Source organism: Scyliorhinus canicula, chromosome 1, assembly GCF_902713615.1.
Source record: "Scyliorhinus canicula chromosome 1, sScyCan1.1, whole genome shotgun sequence".
NCBI classification, from domain to species: Eukaryota; Metazoa; Chordata; class Chondrichthyes; order Carcharhiniformes; family Scyliorhinidae; genus Scyliorhinus; species Scyliorhinus canicula.
In genome coordinates, this window is record NC_052146.1 from 307800185 (window position 1) to 307817215 (window position 17031).

The following is a 17031-nucleotide window of genomic DNA, read 5'->3' on the forward strand; positions in this document are numbered from 1 at the left end:
TCCCATTGGCCCAGAAGAGGTAAATATGGAAAACAAAACCCAAAGGAGCCACTTGAAGTAGAAAAGGAAGATTGGGAATGGAAGGGGCAAGATGAGCATTGGATATGGAGAAAGATTGGACAGTTGGCAGCTCCTAAAGGCATAAGCAGAGCCTATTTAAAATTTACCATGGGACACCTTGGAGGGCATGCTCTGCATGGTAGCTTAGAAAGATATTGCTGGTGGTCGGGACCAGGCAGAGACGTTGTGAAGTATTTCCAGCGACATGTCACCTGCTCTCAGTTTAATGCCAGAAGAACTTAAAATTCAAAATGCCTCACCAGCCAAGACCCAACGTACATTGGGAACACCCCGAGATAGATTCTGCTGTACTGCTAAATCCGAGTCGAGGCAAAACACGCAGCCTGATTGCAACAGACCAATTCACACAATGAGTGGAAACATTCGCAACAAGGGACTGATCCACTCATATTGTTACGAGAATCTTTGCAGAAGAAATGATAGCCCAGTGGGGAATGCCACTGAAAACTGACTCAGACCAGGGAACCCATTTTACAGGTAAAATAATCATGTACCCTTTTGGGAATTAAACAAGAATTCCATACATCATACTTCCCACAGAGTTTGTGAATGGGAGAAAGGTAAGGAGAATCCTCAAAATATCACTTCAAAGGCCATTCCTGAAACTGGGAACGCTTGTGATCATCTGCTATTCAGTATCCTGAATAGATTACAGGCAACTTGGAACTGAAGGATTGGGCTAACACCATTGGAACTAATGACTGGATAAGCTATGAGGCTGCATGCAGGCACTTGGGCAGGCAGTGAGGATGTCGGGCCAGCACAAGATTGTGTCAAGTGATTTGTTGGCGAACTGTGACATATGATTTAAGACAGGAATTAAGCAATTCAGCAGATGACTCAGGATATGAAAGAAAAGGCAGAAAGAGAAACAAACATTATTAGAAGTAGGAGACTGCGTGATGGTTAAGATAAGTTTAACCCTGGAAAGAGTGAAGTGACTCATTATTGGGGAACAAACAAGGCAAGGGAATACACAATGAATGGTATGTGCTGAGAAATACAGAGGAGCAGAAGTACCTTGGGGTTCATATCCTGAAGGCAGCAAGGCAGGTAGAAGAGGTGGTTAAGAATCATGTGGGATATTTACCTTTATTAGCCGAGGCATAGAATATAAAACAAGAAGGTTAAGATGCAATAAAAACAGAAAATGCTGGGTAAGTTCAGCAGGTCAGGCAACATCTGTGGAGAGAGAAATAGGATTAATGTTTCAATCTAAATGACCCTTGTACAGAACTGAAGAAACAAAGAAATGTGAAGAATTACATAATCAGAAAATGGGTGGAGGAGGTGGGCAGAACAGAATAACAGGGATAGGTCGGGGCAAAGGTGAGATTGACCAATTTGTCATGGACATGAGACAAAGGGCAGAATGAATGCTGCATTAAGGGATGGAGATTGGGGATGGTGGAAAAATGTAAGACAACAGAATGTGTTAATGGAGAAACTCAACTCAAAAGGGACAGGTGGACAAGTAGGGGAGCGGGTGGAGGGTTGAGTTGTGTTGGGGCAGGCCAGGGAGCTGAACAACAACTGACAACAAACTACAAAGGTGGGGCAGCACGGTGGCACAGTGATAGCACTGCAGCCTCATGGCACCGAGGTCCCAGGTTCGATCCCGGCTCTGGGTCACTGTCCATGTGGAGTTTGCACATTCTCCCCGTGTTTGTGGGTTTCAACCCCGTAGTCCTAAGATGTGCAGGGTAGGTGGATTGGCCATGCTAAATTGCCCCATAATTGGAAAAAATTAATTGGGTCCACTAAATTTATAAAAGAAAACTACAAAAGTGGGGTGGGATGGTTTGCAATGGATGAGGAAGCTTACCGTCTAAGGTTATTGAACTCCATGCTGTGTCCAGAAGATTGTATCTATTATGTACTGGGCCATTTACTAGGCCACAATCGGAACTAAAGAATGTACAACCCATGGATTGCTGTAACTCAACAAGTAGTGTTTTTATTTATTTTATGCTGTACACTCTCACAAGCTTAATTACAAGACTGGACTTAAAGCCTGTGTACCTGACTGATGAGGTTATGTGGGGTCACGGGGATGGGGCCAGGGGGTTGGGCCTGGGTGGGTGTTCTTTTGGAGGATTGGTTGGATTGGGTTGGATTTGTTTATTGTCATGTGTATCGAGGTACAGTGAAAAGTATTTTTCTGCCAGCAGCTCAACAGATCATTCAGTACATGGGAAGAAAAGCGAATTAAAGAAAATACATAATAGGGCAACACAAGGTATACAATGTAACTACATAAGCACCGGCATCAGATGAAGCATACAAGGGTGTAGTGTTAATGAGGTCAGTCAATAAGAGGGTCGTTTAGGAGTCTGGTGACAGTGAGGAAGAAGCTGTTTTTGGGTCTGTTCGTGCGTGTTCTCAGACTTCTGTATCTTCTGCCTGATGGAAGAAGTTGGAAGAGTGAGTAAGCCGGGTGGGAGGGGTCTTTGTTTAAGCTGCTTGCTTTCCCCCGGCAGCGGGAGGTGTAGACGGAGTCAATGGATGGGAGACAGGGTCATGTGATGGACTGGGTGGTGTTCACGACTCTCTGAAGTTTCTTGCTGTCCTGGGCTGAGCAGTTGCCATACCAGGCTGTGATACAGCCCGATAGGATGCTTTCTATGGTGCATCTATAAAACTTGGTAAAAGTTTATGAGGCCATGCCGAATTTCCTTAGTTTCCTGAGGAAGTATAGGTGCTGTTGTCCTTTCTTGGTGGTAGTGTCGCCGTGGGTGGACAGATTTTTGGAGATGTGCACCCCTAGGAATTTGAAACTGCTAACCATCTCCACCTCGGCCCCGTTGATGCTAACAGGGGTGTGTACAGTACTTTGCTTCCTGAAGTCGATGACCAGCTCTTTAGTTTTGCTGGCATTGAGGGAGAGATTGTTGTCGCTGCTCCACTCCACTAGGTTCTCTATCTCCCTCCTGTATTCGGACTCATAAGTACGCAGCCTTGCGGGGCGCCGGTATTGAGGACTATTGTGGAGGAGGTGTTGTTGTTTATTCTTACTGATTGTGGTCTGTGGGTCAGAAAGTCGAGGATCCAGTTACAGAGTGAGGAGCCAAGTCCTAGGTTTTGGAACTTTGATATGAGCTTGGCTGGATTATGGTGTTGAAGGTGGAGCTGTAGTCAATAAGCTGGTGCAGACTCAATGGGCCGAATGGCCTCCTTCTGCACTGTAGGGATTCTATGTTGTCACCAGTGCTCATGTGACGCACCTCTTAAAGTGCCCCAGCATAGCATAGAATACATTACAGAAGATCGGAAGATGAGGTGTTGTTGAAGGTTATGATGGAGCTGCATAAAACACTTGTTGGGTCACAGCTAGAGTATTGTGTGCAGTCCATTCACCACATCATCGGAATGATGTGATTGCACTCGAGAGGGTAGAGAGAGTATTCAACAGGACGTTGTCTGGGCTGGAGCGTTTCAGCTATGAAGAGTGGCTGGTTATACTGGGGTTGTTTTCCTTGGAGCGGAGAAGGCTTGGCGGGGGGGGGGCCTGATCATGGTGCACAAAACTATAAGCAGCAGAGATAGGGCAGAAAGGATAGAACTGTTCCACTTAGTAGAGAGGCCAATAACCAGGGGCATAGATTTATGGTCAGTGGCAGGAGATTAAGAGAGAATTTGAGAAAAAAACGTTTTCATCCAGAGGGTGGTGGAATCTGGAACTTGTTGCCAGAAAGGGTGGCAGAGGCAGGAACGTTTAAGAAGAATTTAGTCGAGCATTTGAAACACCGCAGCAGACAAGACTTTGGACCAAGTGATGGAAAATGGGATGAGAAAAGATAGCCGGTGAAGGCAGAAAGGACAAATGGGCGCCTTCTTGTTGTAAAACTCAATCACTCTTTCTTTATCTCCCTCTCTGGGAAGGACCTTATGACATCCTGATGACCAGCGACACGTGTGCATCTGCGGATCGTAACGGAAAGGGGGTTGGAGCATTGGAGACAGATAAAAAATACGGCAGTGCAAAAGGTAAACAAATGAACTAGTGACAACTGGTATCCTCTCCAGCAGGTTCTCTTCCTGCAGGATTAAGACCATCCCGCTATTAACATGTCTGGCATGTGTCATCAAGGAGGAACAGAGGAGATTGATCAATGGATTCATTAAGGGCTGTTTCATATGAATAGAACGGCTATTATGAATATTAATTAAGATTAATAGGGATGGTGCTGGCTATACCAAACCGATAAGAAAGCAAACATCTATACGAGGTAAAATAGAATGGGATAATGTGGGAAGAGCAATTAGCTTATGTCCTACCTTGTGCCTAAATATGCAACCCAGAAGGATTTTTATTTTGAAAGGATTTCACTGGATGGATATACAGAAAAGGAGAATAATGTTGTCTGCCCTCATCTCATAGCGATGGGGAATGAGAGTTGCGTGTAGGTTTAACATCACCCTAAACCTTAAATAAATAAGGGAGAGTATCAAATTGAAGGAAAAAGCATACAAAGTGGCAAAGATTAGTGGGCGACTAGAGGACTGGGAAATATTTAGGGGCAACTGAAAGCTACTAAAAAAGCTAATAGGAAGAGTAAGATAGATTATGAGAGTAAACTTGCTCAGAATATAAAAACAGATAGTAAAAGTTTCTACAAATATATAAAACAAAAAAGAGTGGCTAAGGTAAATATTGGTCCCTCAGAGGATGAGAAGGGAGATTTAATAATGGGAGATGATGAAATGGCTGAGGAACTGAAAAGGTTTTTTGGGTCAATCTTCACAGTGGAAGACACAAATAACATGCCAGTGGCTGATAGAAATGAGGCTATGACAGGTGAGGACCTTGAGATGGTTGTTATCACTAAGCAGGTATTGATGGGCAAGCGAATGGGCATAAAGGTAGACAAGTCTCCTGGCCCTGATGGAATGCATCCCAGAGTGCTAAAAGAGATCGCTAGGGAAATTGCAGATGCACTAGTGATAATTTACCAAAATTCACTCGACTCTGGGGTGGTCCCAGCGGATTGGAAATTAGCAAACGTGACGCCACTGTTTAAAAAAGGAGGTAGGCAGAAAGCGGGTAATTATAGGCCAGTGAGCTTAACTTCGGTAGCAGGGAAGATGCTGGAATCTATCATCAAAGAAGAAATAGCGAGGCATCTGAATGGAAATTGTCCCATTGGGCAGACGCAGCATGGATTCATAAAGGGCAGGTCGTGCCTGACAAATTTAGTGGAATTTTTTAGGACATTACCAGAGCGGTAGATAATGCTGCATAAGATAAAGATGCATGACATTAAGGGTAAAGTAGTAGCATGGATAGAGGATTGGTTAATTCATAGAAAGCAAAGAGTGGGGATTAATGGGTGTTTCTCTGGTTGGCAATCAGTAGCTAGTGGTGTCCCTCAGGGATCAGTGTTGGGCCCACAATTGTTCACAATTTACATAGATGATTTGGAGTTGGGGACCAAGGGCAATGTGTCCAAGTTTGCAGACGATACTAAGATGAGTGGTAAAGCAAAAAGTGCAGAGGATACCGGAAGTCTGCAGAGGGGTTTGGGTAGGTTAAGTGAATGGGCTAGGGTCTGGCAGATGGAATACAATGTTGACAAATGTGAAGTTATCCATTTTGGTAGGAATAGCAGCAAAAGGGATTATTATTTAAATGATAAAATATTTAAAGTTGGTTTACAGGTGCGACAGATGATTAAGTGAATGGAATTTTGTCCTTCATTGCTAGAGGGATGGAGTTTAAGACTAGGGAGGTTATGTTGCAATTGTATAAGGTGTTAGTGCGGCCACACCTGGAGTATTGTCTTCAGATTTGTTCTCCTTCCCTGAGAAAGGACGTACTGGCGCTGGAGGGTGTGCAGAGGAGATTCACTAGGTTAATCCCAGATCTGAAGGGGTTGGATTACGAGGAGAGGTTGAGTAGACTGGGACTGTACTCGTTGGAATTTAGAAGGATGAGGGGGGATCTTACAGAAACATATAAAATTATGAAGGGAATAGACAGGATAGATGCGGGCAGGTTGTTTCCACTGGCGGGTGAAAGCAGAACTAGGGGGCATAGCCTCAAAATAAGGGCAAGAAGATTTAGGACTGAGTTTAGGAGGAACTTCTTCACCCAAAGGGTAGTGAATCTATGGAATTCCTTGCCCAGTGAAGCAGTTGAGGCTCCTTCATTAAATGTTTTTAAGATAAAGATAGATAGTTTTTTGAAGAATAAAGGGATTAAGGGTTATGGTGTTCGGGCCGGAAAGTGGAGCTGAGTCCACAAAAGATCAGCCATGATCTCATTGAATGGTGGAGCAGGCTCGAGGGGCCTGATGGCCTACTCCTGCTCCTAGTTCTTATGTTCTAACCGTACCCTTAAAATTCCTCATGCATTCGACGAACCAGTAGAGGTGGCATATTGTGGAGGAAGAGAATATTTCATCATCACAAATGAATTTCAGGACTAATACAGCTGCATCCACTGCCCAATAATCAACATCAGGAGCTTTGACAAAGAGTCATCGGACTCGAAATGTTAGCTCTTTTCTCTCCCTACAGATGCTGCCAGACTTGCTGAGATTTTCCAGCATTTTCCCTTTCCTTTCAGATTGAGCATCCGCAGTAATTTGCTTTTATCAGGAGTCTGTTCTATCCCGGGCCGCAATGACAATTGGACATTCGACAATAGTCAGCATCAGGCCTTCCTACCGAGAGGGGATGGAATTAACCAATGGCCTGAGGGACAATAGGCTGAAATACCTGTTTCCTGAGGGGACGCCAGTGTCAGAACTCCCAGAATACTTTGTCGGAGTTAATACAGGAGGACCGGGCGTCATTGAAGCAATATCATCAGATCCATTCAGAGGTGAAACAACTGGTAGAGGATGTGAAAATGTTCAAATTAGAGAACACACGGTGGGGGTCAATCTGGGAATGAGGTCTTAGGGCCAATGTTGACCTCCGGGTTAGAATTGTTTCCCATACACTTGCAGCGGTTCAATTGCTATCAAGCTATTGTCAAAATGTTACCCGAGTCAGTGCAGTAATCAGATTATCCAAATTTACCGTTGATCTATTGTACAGTCAGCACCGCCAATAACCGATCAATCAAGGGGAGAGAAGGAATATGAAATTTTGCACCCTGCCATTAGAAATGAACCTAACCATGAGCCTGGACATCATACGGGACGGGAAGCTTTCCTTGGGAGTCCCTTCCGACATACCTTAGCCCACACGTGAGTATTCTAAGCAGGGACTGCAAGTGGTTAATGCATCATAAATACATGAACGCCTATAATTTTGCTTTGCTGAATATGCAGACGTATACATAGGGCGTGATTCAACAGAAACATTTCAAAGTCCGGTTTTGGACACGTTTGGCGGAGTATTTCGCGACGGCCGCCTTGGCAAGATCGCACTTGGCACTTAAATGCCAAAAACGCGCCCCGACGGGAGTCTCAAAATCTCAACATTACTGGCACCCTCACTGTCTGATTTGCCTGCCTCATGCCTCAGCGTCTCACCGCTAACAAGGGGGAACTGTTTTTAAAGGCTCCCTCACCACTCACTCCCAGTCATTACACAAGCATGGCAGCGCGTAGACCTGCTCCTCACTTTCAGGACAGAACATAGAACATAGAAGACAGAACATTACAGCGCAGTACAGGCCCTTCGGCCCTCGATGTTGCACCGACCTGTGAAACACCTCTAAAGCCCATCTACACTATTCCCTTATCGTCCATATGCCTATCCAATGACCATTTGAATGCGTTTAGTGTTGGCGAGTCTACTACTGTTGCTGGCAGGGCATTCCACGCCCTTACTACTCTCTGAGTAAAGAACCTACCTCTGACATCTGTCCTATATCTATCTCCCCTCAATTTAAAGCTATGTCCCCTCGTGCTAGACGTCACCATCCGAGGAAAAAGGCTCTCACTGTCCACCCTATCTAATCCTCTGAGCATCTTGTATGCCTCAATTAAGTCAACTCTTAACCTTCTTCTCTCGAACGAAAACAGCCTCAAGTCCCTCAGCCTTTCCTCATAAGATCTTCCCTCCATAACCAGGCAACATCCTGGTAAATCTCCTCTGCACCCTTTCCAATGCTTCCACATCCTTCCTATAATGCGGCGACCAGAACTGCACGCAATACTCCAAATGCGGCCGCACCAGAGTTTTGTACAGCTGCAACATGACCTCATGGCTCCGAAACTCAATTCCTCTACCAATAAAAGCTAACACACCGTACGCCTTCTTAACAACCCTCTCAACCTGGGTGGCAACTTTAAGGGATCTATGTACATGGACGCCAAGATCTCTCTGCTCAGCCACACTACCAAGAATCTTGCCATTAGCCCAGTACTCTGTCTTGCTGTTATTCATTCCAAAATGAATCACCTCACACTTTTCTGCATTAAACTCCATTTGCCACCTCTCAGCCCAGCGCTGCAGCTTATCTATGTCCCTCTGTAACTTGTAACATCCTTCCGCACTGTCTACAACTCCACCGACTTTAGTGTCATCTGCAAATTTACTCACCCATCCTTCTACGCCCTCCTCCAGGTCATTTATAAAAATGACAAAGAGCAGTGGCCCCAAAACAGATCCTTGCGGTACATCACTAGTAACTGGACTCCAGTCTGAACATTTCCCATCAACCACCACCCTTTGTCTTCTTCCAGCTAGCCAATTTCTGATCCAAACTGCTAAATCACCCTGAATCCCATGCCTCCGTATTTTCTGCAATAGCCTACCGTGGGGAATCTTATCAAACGCTTTACTGAAATCCATATCACCACATCAACTGCTTTACCCTCATCCACCTGTTTGGCCACCTTCTCAAAGAACTCAATAAGGTTTGTGAGGAATGACCTACACTTCACAAAACCATGTTGACTATCTCTAATCAAATTATTCCTTTCCAGATGATTATACATCATATCTCTTATAAACTTTTCCAATACTTTGCCCACAACAGAAGTAAGGTTCACTGGCCTATAGTTACCGGGGTTGTCTCTACTCCCCTTCTTGAACAAGGGAACAACATTTGCTATCCTACAGTCTTCTGCACTACTCCTGTAGACAAAGATGACTTAAAGATCAAAGCCAAAGGCTCAGCAATCTCCTCCCTAGCATCCCAATGAATCCTAGGATAAATCCCATCCAGCCCAGGGGACTTGTCTATTTTAACACTTTCCCAGATCGCTAACAGCTCATCCTTATGAACCTCAAACCCTTCTAGTCTAGAAGCCTGTATCTCAGTATTCTCCTCGACAACATTGTCTTTTTCCTCTGTGAATACTGATGAAAAATATTAATTTAGCACCTCTCCTATCTCCTCGGACTACACGCACAACTTCCCACTACTGTCCTTGACTTGCCCTACTCTTACCCTAGTCATTCTTTTATTCCTGACATATCTATAGAAAGCTTTAGGGTTATCCTTAAGCCTACCTGCCAAAGACTTCTCATGTCCCCTCCTGGCTCCTCTTAGCTCTCTCTTTAGATCCTTCCCAGCTAACATGTAACTCTCGAGCGCCCAAACTGAACCTTCACGTCTCATCTTTACATAAGCCTCCTTCTTCCTCTTGACAAGTGTTTCAACTGCTTTAGTAAACCACGGTTTCATCGCTCGACCACTTCCTCCCTGCCTGACAGATACATACTTATCAAGGACACGTAGTAGCTGTTCCTTGAACAAGCTCCACATTTCCATTGTGCCCATCCCCTCCAGTTTTCCTCTCCATCTGATGCATCCTAAGTCTTGCCTCATCGCATCATAATTGCCTTTCCCCCAGATATAACTCTTGCCCTGCGGTATATACCTATCCCTTTCCATCACTAAAGTAAACGTAATCGAATTGTGGTCACTATCACCAAAATGCTCACCTACCTCCAAATCTAACACCTGTCCGGGTTCATTACCCAGTACCAAATCCAATATGGTCTCGCCTCTCGTTGGCCTATCTACATACTGCGTCAGGAAACCCTCCTGCACACATTGGACAAAAACGGACCCATCTAAAGTACTCAAACTATAGTGTTTCCAGTCAATATTTGAAAAGTTAAAGTCCCCCATAGCAACTACCCTGTTACTTTCGCTCCTAACCACAATCATCTTTGCAATCCTTTCCTCTACATCTCTGGAACTTTTCGGAGGCCTATAGAAAATCCCTAGCAGGGTGACTTCTCCTTTCCTGTTTCTAACCTCAGCCCATACTACCTCAGTCGACGATTCCTCATCAAATGTCCTTTCTGCTACCGTAATACTGTCCTTGACTAATAATGCCACCCCTCCCCCTCTCTTACCGCCTTCCATGAGCTCACTGAAATATCTAAACCCCGGCATCTGCAACAACCATTCCTCTCCCTGCTCTATCCATGTCTCCGAAATCACCACAACATCGAAGTCCCAGGTACCAACCCATGCCGCAAGCTCACCCACCTTATTCCGGATGCTCCTGGCATTGAAGTAGACGCACTTTAAACCACCTTCCTTCCTGCCGGTACACTCCTGCAACTTTGAAACCTTACTCATGACTTCAGATCACTTGCAAATTTAAAAGTGATAACGGCCCTCAATAGTGAATTTAAATCTGATGTCTGTGTTGAAGAGGGTATTTGTCTTATTGATGTTGCAAGGAAAGATTAAGGGTTACTGAGAGAGCGCTGTTCATTGGGGGAAGTATTTAAGTTGATAGTTGCTAAGATGTTTACTGTGTGTTTATAAAAATGTTAACTGGATTCATAGACTAAACATTCCTTTAATTTAAAAGTACTTTAGATCTCTGTTGCATCACACCTGTAAACTGGGCCCTTGTGCTCCCCATAACCAAAATCTATTAAAAGTTATGGGTCAGGTAAACTCCATGATACACTTTGGAGTTCTCTAAGCCCTGGCCCGTAATAAATTGGGGGCTCGAGAGGGATAAATGTCTATCTATTGGGTTGGCTTAGTGAACTTAAAGACAGTGAGGGGTGAGCATATTTGTGGTTGCTTTTCAGCTGTTTTATTCCAGTTGAAGTAGGGAGTGTATTGTGGACAATGGCTCTTTCAGAAGCTTTGGAAGTTTTTGGTAGTGAAAAAGGTCATACGCAATACCTTACGGACAGAGACTAAAAAAAGGCTTTTAGATTTGGTAAAAACATTGCGGTTAACATTACCTGACAGCATGAGAAAAGAAGAGGTACTTACGGCGCTAGCTGAGATACAGGCTGACTCATTAGAACAGGCAAAAATTCAGTTACAGATTAAAGAACTGGATCATGAGAAAGAATTAAAGCGGCTTGAATACGCAATGAGGGACAAAGAAAAGGAGAGAGAAGAAAGAAACAAAGAAAGAATAGCCCCAGCGGAACAAAAAGAAAGAGATAGGGAAGTACAGATCAGGGAAGCTTTGCACAAGTCAAGGAGACACAGCCGGAGTGAGACACATCCAGGGTGGGAATTTGGAACTTGGTACTTTGGTGCAGAGTGGGAGAAGGTGCTTTTTGCTGACTGTTTTGTTCTCTCTCTTTCTTCTGGCCTGTAACTTTTAATCTGCAGGGAGACAACCTATAGGTCCGAGCAAGTAAGGCAAAAGGACTGTGAAGAACTGAAGATAGATTGTTTTAAACAAAGAAGAAACTGAAATCGGGAACAAAGTAGTGTAAAGGTGATTTCTTGAGGTATGGCTTTGTTAATTGTGCCAATGCAAATCAGGATGCAAAGCCCATGTGTAATATGCAGGGAAGTAGCAGCAAATAAAAGTTTAAAACCCTCGAAACTTCAAAGGCATATGAAGAGTAAGCATGGCGAGTTCGACGACAAACCTATAGATTTTTTCAAAGGATGCAGCGAGAACTTCAATTGTGAGCTGAAGTCTTTCACATAAATGTAACATTGAATGACAAAGCAAGTGAGATCATAAGGACCAAGCAGGCTTACGTGTCGCATTAAAGGTAAGTGAAAATGGTGTGTCCCACAGATTGACTGGTGCGGATCGTGAAGGTCAGCTGGTGTGGAACGTGAAGGTTGGCTGATGTGGGTCCCGAATGCCGGCCGGTTGGTAGAAGTGGGTCCTGGGAATAAAGTTTCAAAAACACTGATGCAGAGACTGCCAATCCCTTAACGTGATCACAGTTCAATAGTCCTTATTCCCAGCCATCCACCTCCACAGGGCAGTGCTGCAACCTGCTCTGCCCAAATTCACCACCAGAGGGCAGTGATGCTCCCTGCTCATCACCTGTTGGACTTTAACCTGGTGTTGTAAGACTTCTTACTGTGCTCTCCCCATCCAACGCCGGCATCTCCACATCATCACCTATTTATCACTCGAGGACAGTTCTGCACACTGCTCATCACCAATTTGCCACCGGAAGTCAGTGCTGCACCCTGCTCATCACCAATCTAACAGCAGAAGGCAGTGCTGCACCCTGCTCATCCTCAAGCTCCCACCAGAGGGCAGTGCTGCAACCTGCTTCTCCAATTTACCCTGGACGGGAGTGCTGCATCCTGCTTATCACCAATTTACCACTAGAGGGCAGTGCTGCATCCTGCTTATCACCAATTTACCATTAGAGGGCAGTGCTGCATCATGCTTGTCACCAATTTATCACTAAATGGAAGTGCTACATCCTGCTCATCACCAATTTATCACTTGAGGACAGTGCTGCAACCTGCTCGGCCCAAATTCACCACCAGAGGGCAGTGATGCACCCTGCTCATCACCAATTTACCACTCGAGGGTTCTGCTAAACGCTGCTTGTCTCCAATCTGCCAGCGGTGCTGCACTCTGTTCATCACCAGCAGAGGGCAGTGCTGCACTCTGCTCATCACCATGAGAGGGCAGTGCTGCACTCTGCTCATCACCATGAGAGGGCAGTGCTGCACTCTGCTCATCACCAGCAGAGGGCAGTGCTGCACTCTGCTCATCACCAGCAGAGAGCAGTGCTGCACTCTGCTCATCACCATGAGAGGGACGTGCTGCACTCTGCTCATCACCATGAGAGGGCAGTGCTGCACTCTGCTCATCACCAGCAGATGGCAGTGCTGCACTCTGCTCATCACCAGCAGAGGGCAGTGCTGCACTCTGCTCATCACCATGAGAGGGCAGTGCTGCACTCTGCTCATCACCAGCAGAGGGCAGTGCTGCACTCTGCTCATCACTATGAGAGGGCAGTGCTGCACTCTGCTCATCACTATGAGAGGGCAGTGCTGCATCCTGCTTATCACCTATCTACCAGCAGAGGGCAGTGCTGCACTCTGCTCATCACCATGAGAGGGCAGTGCTGCACTCTGCTCATCACTATGAGAGGGCAGTGCTGCATCCTGCTTATCACCTATCTACCAGCAGAGGGCAGTGCTGCACTCTGCTCATCATCATGAGAGGGCAGTGCTGGCAGGGTACAACTCACTTTATTCCACACTAGTCACCATAATCACTCCTCTCCATTCCTCAAAGGGTCTCCTTCCCCAAATTGCTTCCAGATCAGGATTTATATTCTGTGGGGAGCTCCTCCAATTGGGATGAAGCTCCGCTCCCTAGTCACCTGAGTAGCTCATACCCTGAGGTGCAGCAGGGGAATTGGATGTTATACAAGCTCTGTCCATGTACGGGGTTGTAACGCGCCCCCCCCCCCCCCCCCACAAGACCGGAGAAATGTCCATGTCCTCAGGAGGAGGGTCCCATGGCCGTTTGGGTTGTGGGCAGAGGTCCAGGGGTGGTACAGCCGGGTCGGGAAGTGTGCAGAACACGAGGGGTCCAGCTGGTAAGACAGCTGGTACAATCGGTACCGGCGCATCATCACCGGGCGGTCCAATGTCCATATCAGAATCCGTCTCGCTGTCTACATCATCGCTGGCCAGATCCACGGGCGCCACACGTCCCCCCGGGGCCTCGACGTTCAACAGGAGGAAGAATGTGAGGGTGGGGCCCTGGCTCCCCTCTGGTCTCAGGGCTCCTCATTGGCTGTATGGGAGACGGAGTCCTGGCCCTGCGTGGGGCCTCCTGACCTCGTGCCAGTGGTTCCTGGTCGTGTTGTTGTGAGTGGTCCAGGTAGCGGTGTGTCTCTGTGCCCTGCACCTGGACCGCGTGGGCGACTGGCCCTGTCGCATGGAGGACTGTCCATGGGACCCATGTGGCTCCGGTCCTGAAGATCCTCATATTTACCGCGTCACCCACCGTGAAGGTGCGCGGTGCGGCAGCGGTGAGAGTGCGTCCCTGAGCTGGCCTGCCGCTGACGGACCCGTGTCCCGATGTCGGAAGGCGAGGCTGAGACACATCGAGAGTCGGTGCCCCATGAGTAACACGGCCGGTTGTGGCATAAGCCGTTGTACAATTACTGAAAAGACACCGTGACAACCGCGTTTCCCACGGTCACCTTTCTCATGGCTCTTTGAATGTTTGTACAGTTCATCCTGTATCTGTAACGGCCGTGTTACTGAGGCTCAGACATCCTGTATCTGTAACGGCCGTGTTACTGAGGCTCAGACATCCTGTATCTGTAACGGCCGTGTTACTGAGGCTCAGACATCCTGTATCTGTAACGGCCGTGTTACTGAGGCTGAGACATCCTGTATCTGTAATGGAAGTGTTACTGAGGCTCAGGATTCAAGACAACTGTTATAATTTTGCATTTGATTTCTACATTGCTTGGATTGGACTCCCAGTTTAGACAATTTCTGCTTCGCCTAGTCACAACATCACTGCTCCATGTCCGTGTGTCACTGCAGGGGAGACTGTAACTGTCACTATTCACACTGTCACTGCTCCATGTCCATCGGTAACGCAGGGGAGATTGTAACTTTCTTTGCCCAGTGGAAACTGAGAGTTAAAGATCAGGATCTTAAACTGCTGGTTTTCAGAGTTGATCTTCAGTTGCTGATTTCATGAAAGTTAAGGCCCCACTACACATGCTCCCTCGTACAGTCTCCATCTGAAGTAAGTCAAGGAGAGACAAGCCATTTATCACCAGAGTTAGCGTGGTCCCAGCAAACCCAACCAAGGTTCAGTATCCATTAGAAAATCTAAAATCCCGATTGGAGTGCAAAGATATCCTCGTCTCCTTTCCTCTCCCACAACCAGCTCTTTGATTCATTCTGCCCCTGCTTTCTCGCTGCTGATCACCATGAGGAACCCATGATAACTTAATCAACAAGACTGTCTCCGTCTGATATCCCGCAGTCATCAAATCTCTACCCAGTATCTCTCCTCAGCTTCTCACGAACCCCCATGAGTCTGACCAGCTGCTCCTTTTAATTTACCCCCACTAACCTCCCCATATTCACTGACATTGCACCCTCACCTCAGCCACTGTCCCCCTCTGTTTCACAACCCCTGCCATTCGGCCCTTCCACAAGGAATACTACCTGCCTTTGTCCTCACTAATTGCAATCCCATCTCCAATCACCGTTCCTCATATTTCTCCTCGGATGGGTCTCGTTTCCTGAATCCATTCTCATCTTTCTCGGGTTTCCTCTCATGAGCTGAATGGCACAGGAAAATCACCAACTATTACCCATCACTGGCTGTGTTTGGTCACCTGATTGTCCAACGAGAATTCACCCATGAACGTGCAAACATACCAATTGGGAGGAGGCCACTCGGTCCCTCGAGTCTGCCCCACCATTCAATGATTGTAACCTCAACCCCACATTCCTGCCTGTCCCAATTAACCTTTCACCCTCTTGTTAATCACGAATCTCCCTGGCTCTGTCTTAAAAACAATCAAAGATTCTGCTTCCACTGCCTTTTGAGGAAGAGAGTTCCCGAGACTCACCAACCTCTGAGAGAAAATAAATTCTCCTCATCACTGCCCTAAATGGACGATCCTTTATTTTTAAACAGTGAACCCCTCGTTCAGGATGTGCTGACAGCAAAGGAAACATCGTCTCCGCATCCACCCTGTTTATATCCTCTCAGGATTGTATACAGATTGTCACTTACTCTTCCAAACTCTACTGGATACAAACCCAACCTGTCCAACCTCATAAAACAACCTGCCCAATCCTGGCATTTGTCTAGTAAACCTTCTAACACATTTACATCCTTGCCAAATTAGGAGACCAATCCTGTACAAAATACTCCAGATGTGGTCTCACCAGTGTCTTATATAACCAAAGCATAACTTACCTACTTCTGGAATCAATTCCCATCGTAATAAACTGTAACATTCTATCAGCTGTTAGTAGCAGAGAATGAACCTCAGGAAGCTGCCCAACCACATGGGGCATCACATCTGACCGCGACACTGTGCTCGTTATTAAACAATAACCAATGGGAGGGCAGTGGCCCAGCGGTATTATCGCTGGGCTAGTAATCCAGAGTCATGCTCTGGGGACCTGGGTTTGAATCCCACCATGGCAGATGGGGAAATCAGTAAACATCTGGAATTAAAAGTCAAAACAAAACCATTGTTGCTTGTCCTAAAAACTAATGACCTTTAGGGAAGGAAATCTATTATCCTGGTTTGGCCGACATGTGACCCCAGATCCACAGCAACGTGGGTGACTCGTAAATTCCCAGAGGGATAAATGCCATGAAATGAATTTTAAAAACTGAGGCACATTGTTTACAGGTTCACCATAGTGACATAGAACATAGAACAGTACAGCACAGAACAGGCCCTTCGGCCCTCAATGTTGTGCCGAGCCATGATCACCCCACTCAAACCCACGTATCCACCCTACACCCGCAACCCAACAACCCCCCTCTTAACCTTACTTTTTTTAGGACACTATGGGCAATTTAGCATGGCCAATCCACCTAACCCGCACATCTTTGGACTGTGGGAGGAAACCGGAGCACCCGGAGTAAACCCACGCACACAGGGGGAGGACGTGCAGACTCCACACAGACAGTGACCCAGCCAGGAATTGAACCTGGGACACTGGAGCTGTGAAGCATTTATGCTAACCACCATGCTACCCTGCTGCCCCATGGTATTCCATGGTTCTATTGATGAAGTTCACTATTCCATATGCCTTTCCCCCCACTTGCTCAGCTGTTA

General features: G+C 46.4%; 1 long non-coding RNA gene across 1 annotated transcript in view; it reads left to right on the forward strand.

The window, feature by feature from the left end:
* The window catches only part of LOC119976604, a 107704-nt gene extending 100426 nt beyond the window's left edge, over nucleotides 1–7278 (forward strand). The window contains exons 2-3 of the long non-coding RNA XR_005462947.1: nucleotides 3964–4068; nucleotides 7126–7278. This is a non-coding gene — a long non-coding RNA (uncharacterized LOC119976604). The remainder of the gene's footprint in view (nucleotides 1–3963; nucleotides 4069–7125) is intronic.
* Nucleotides 7279–17031: the final 9753 nt, after the last annotated feature.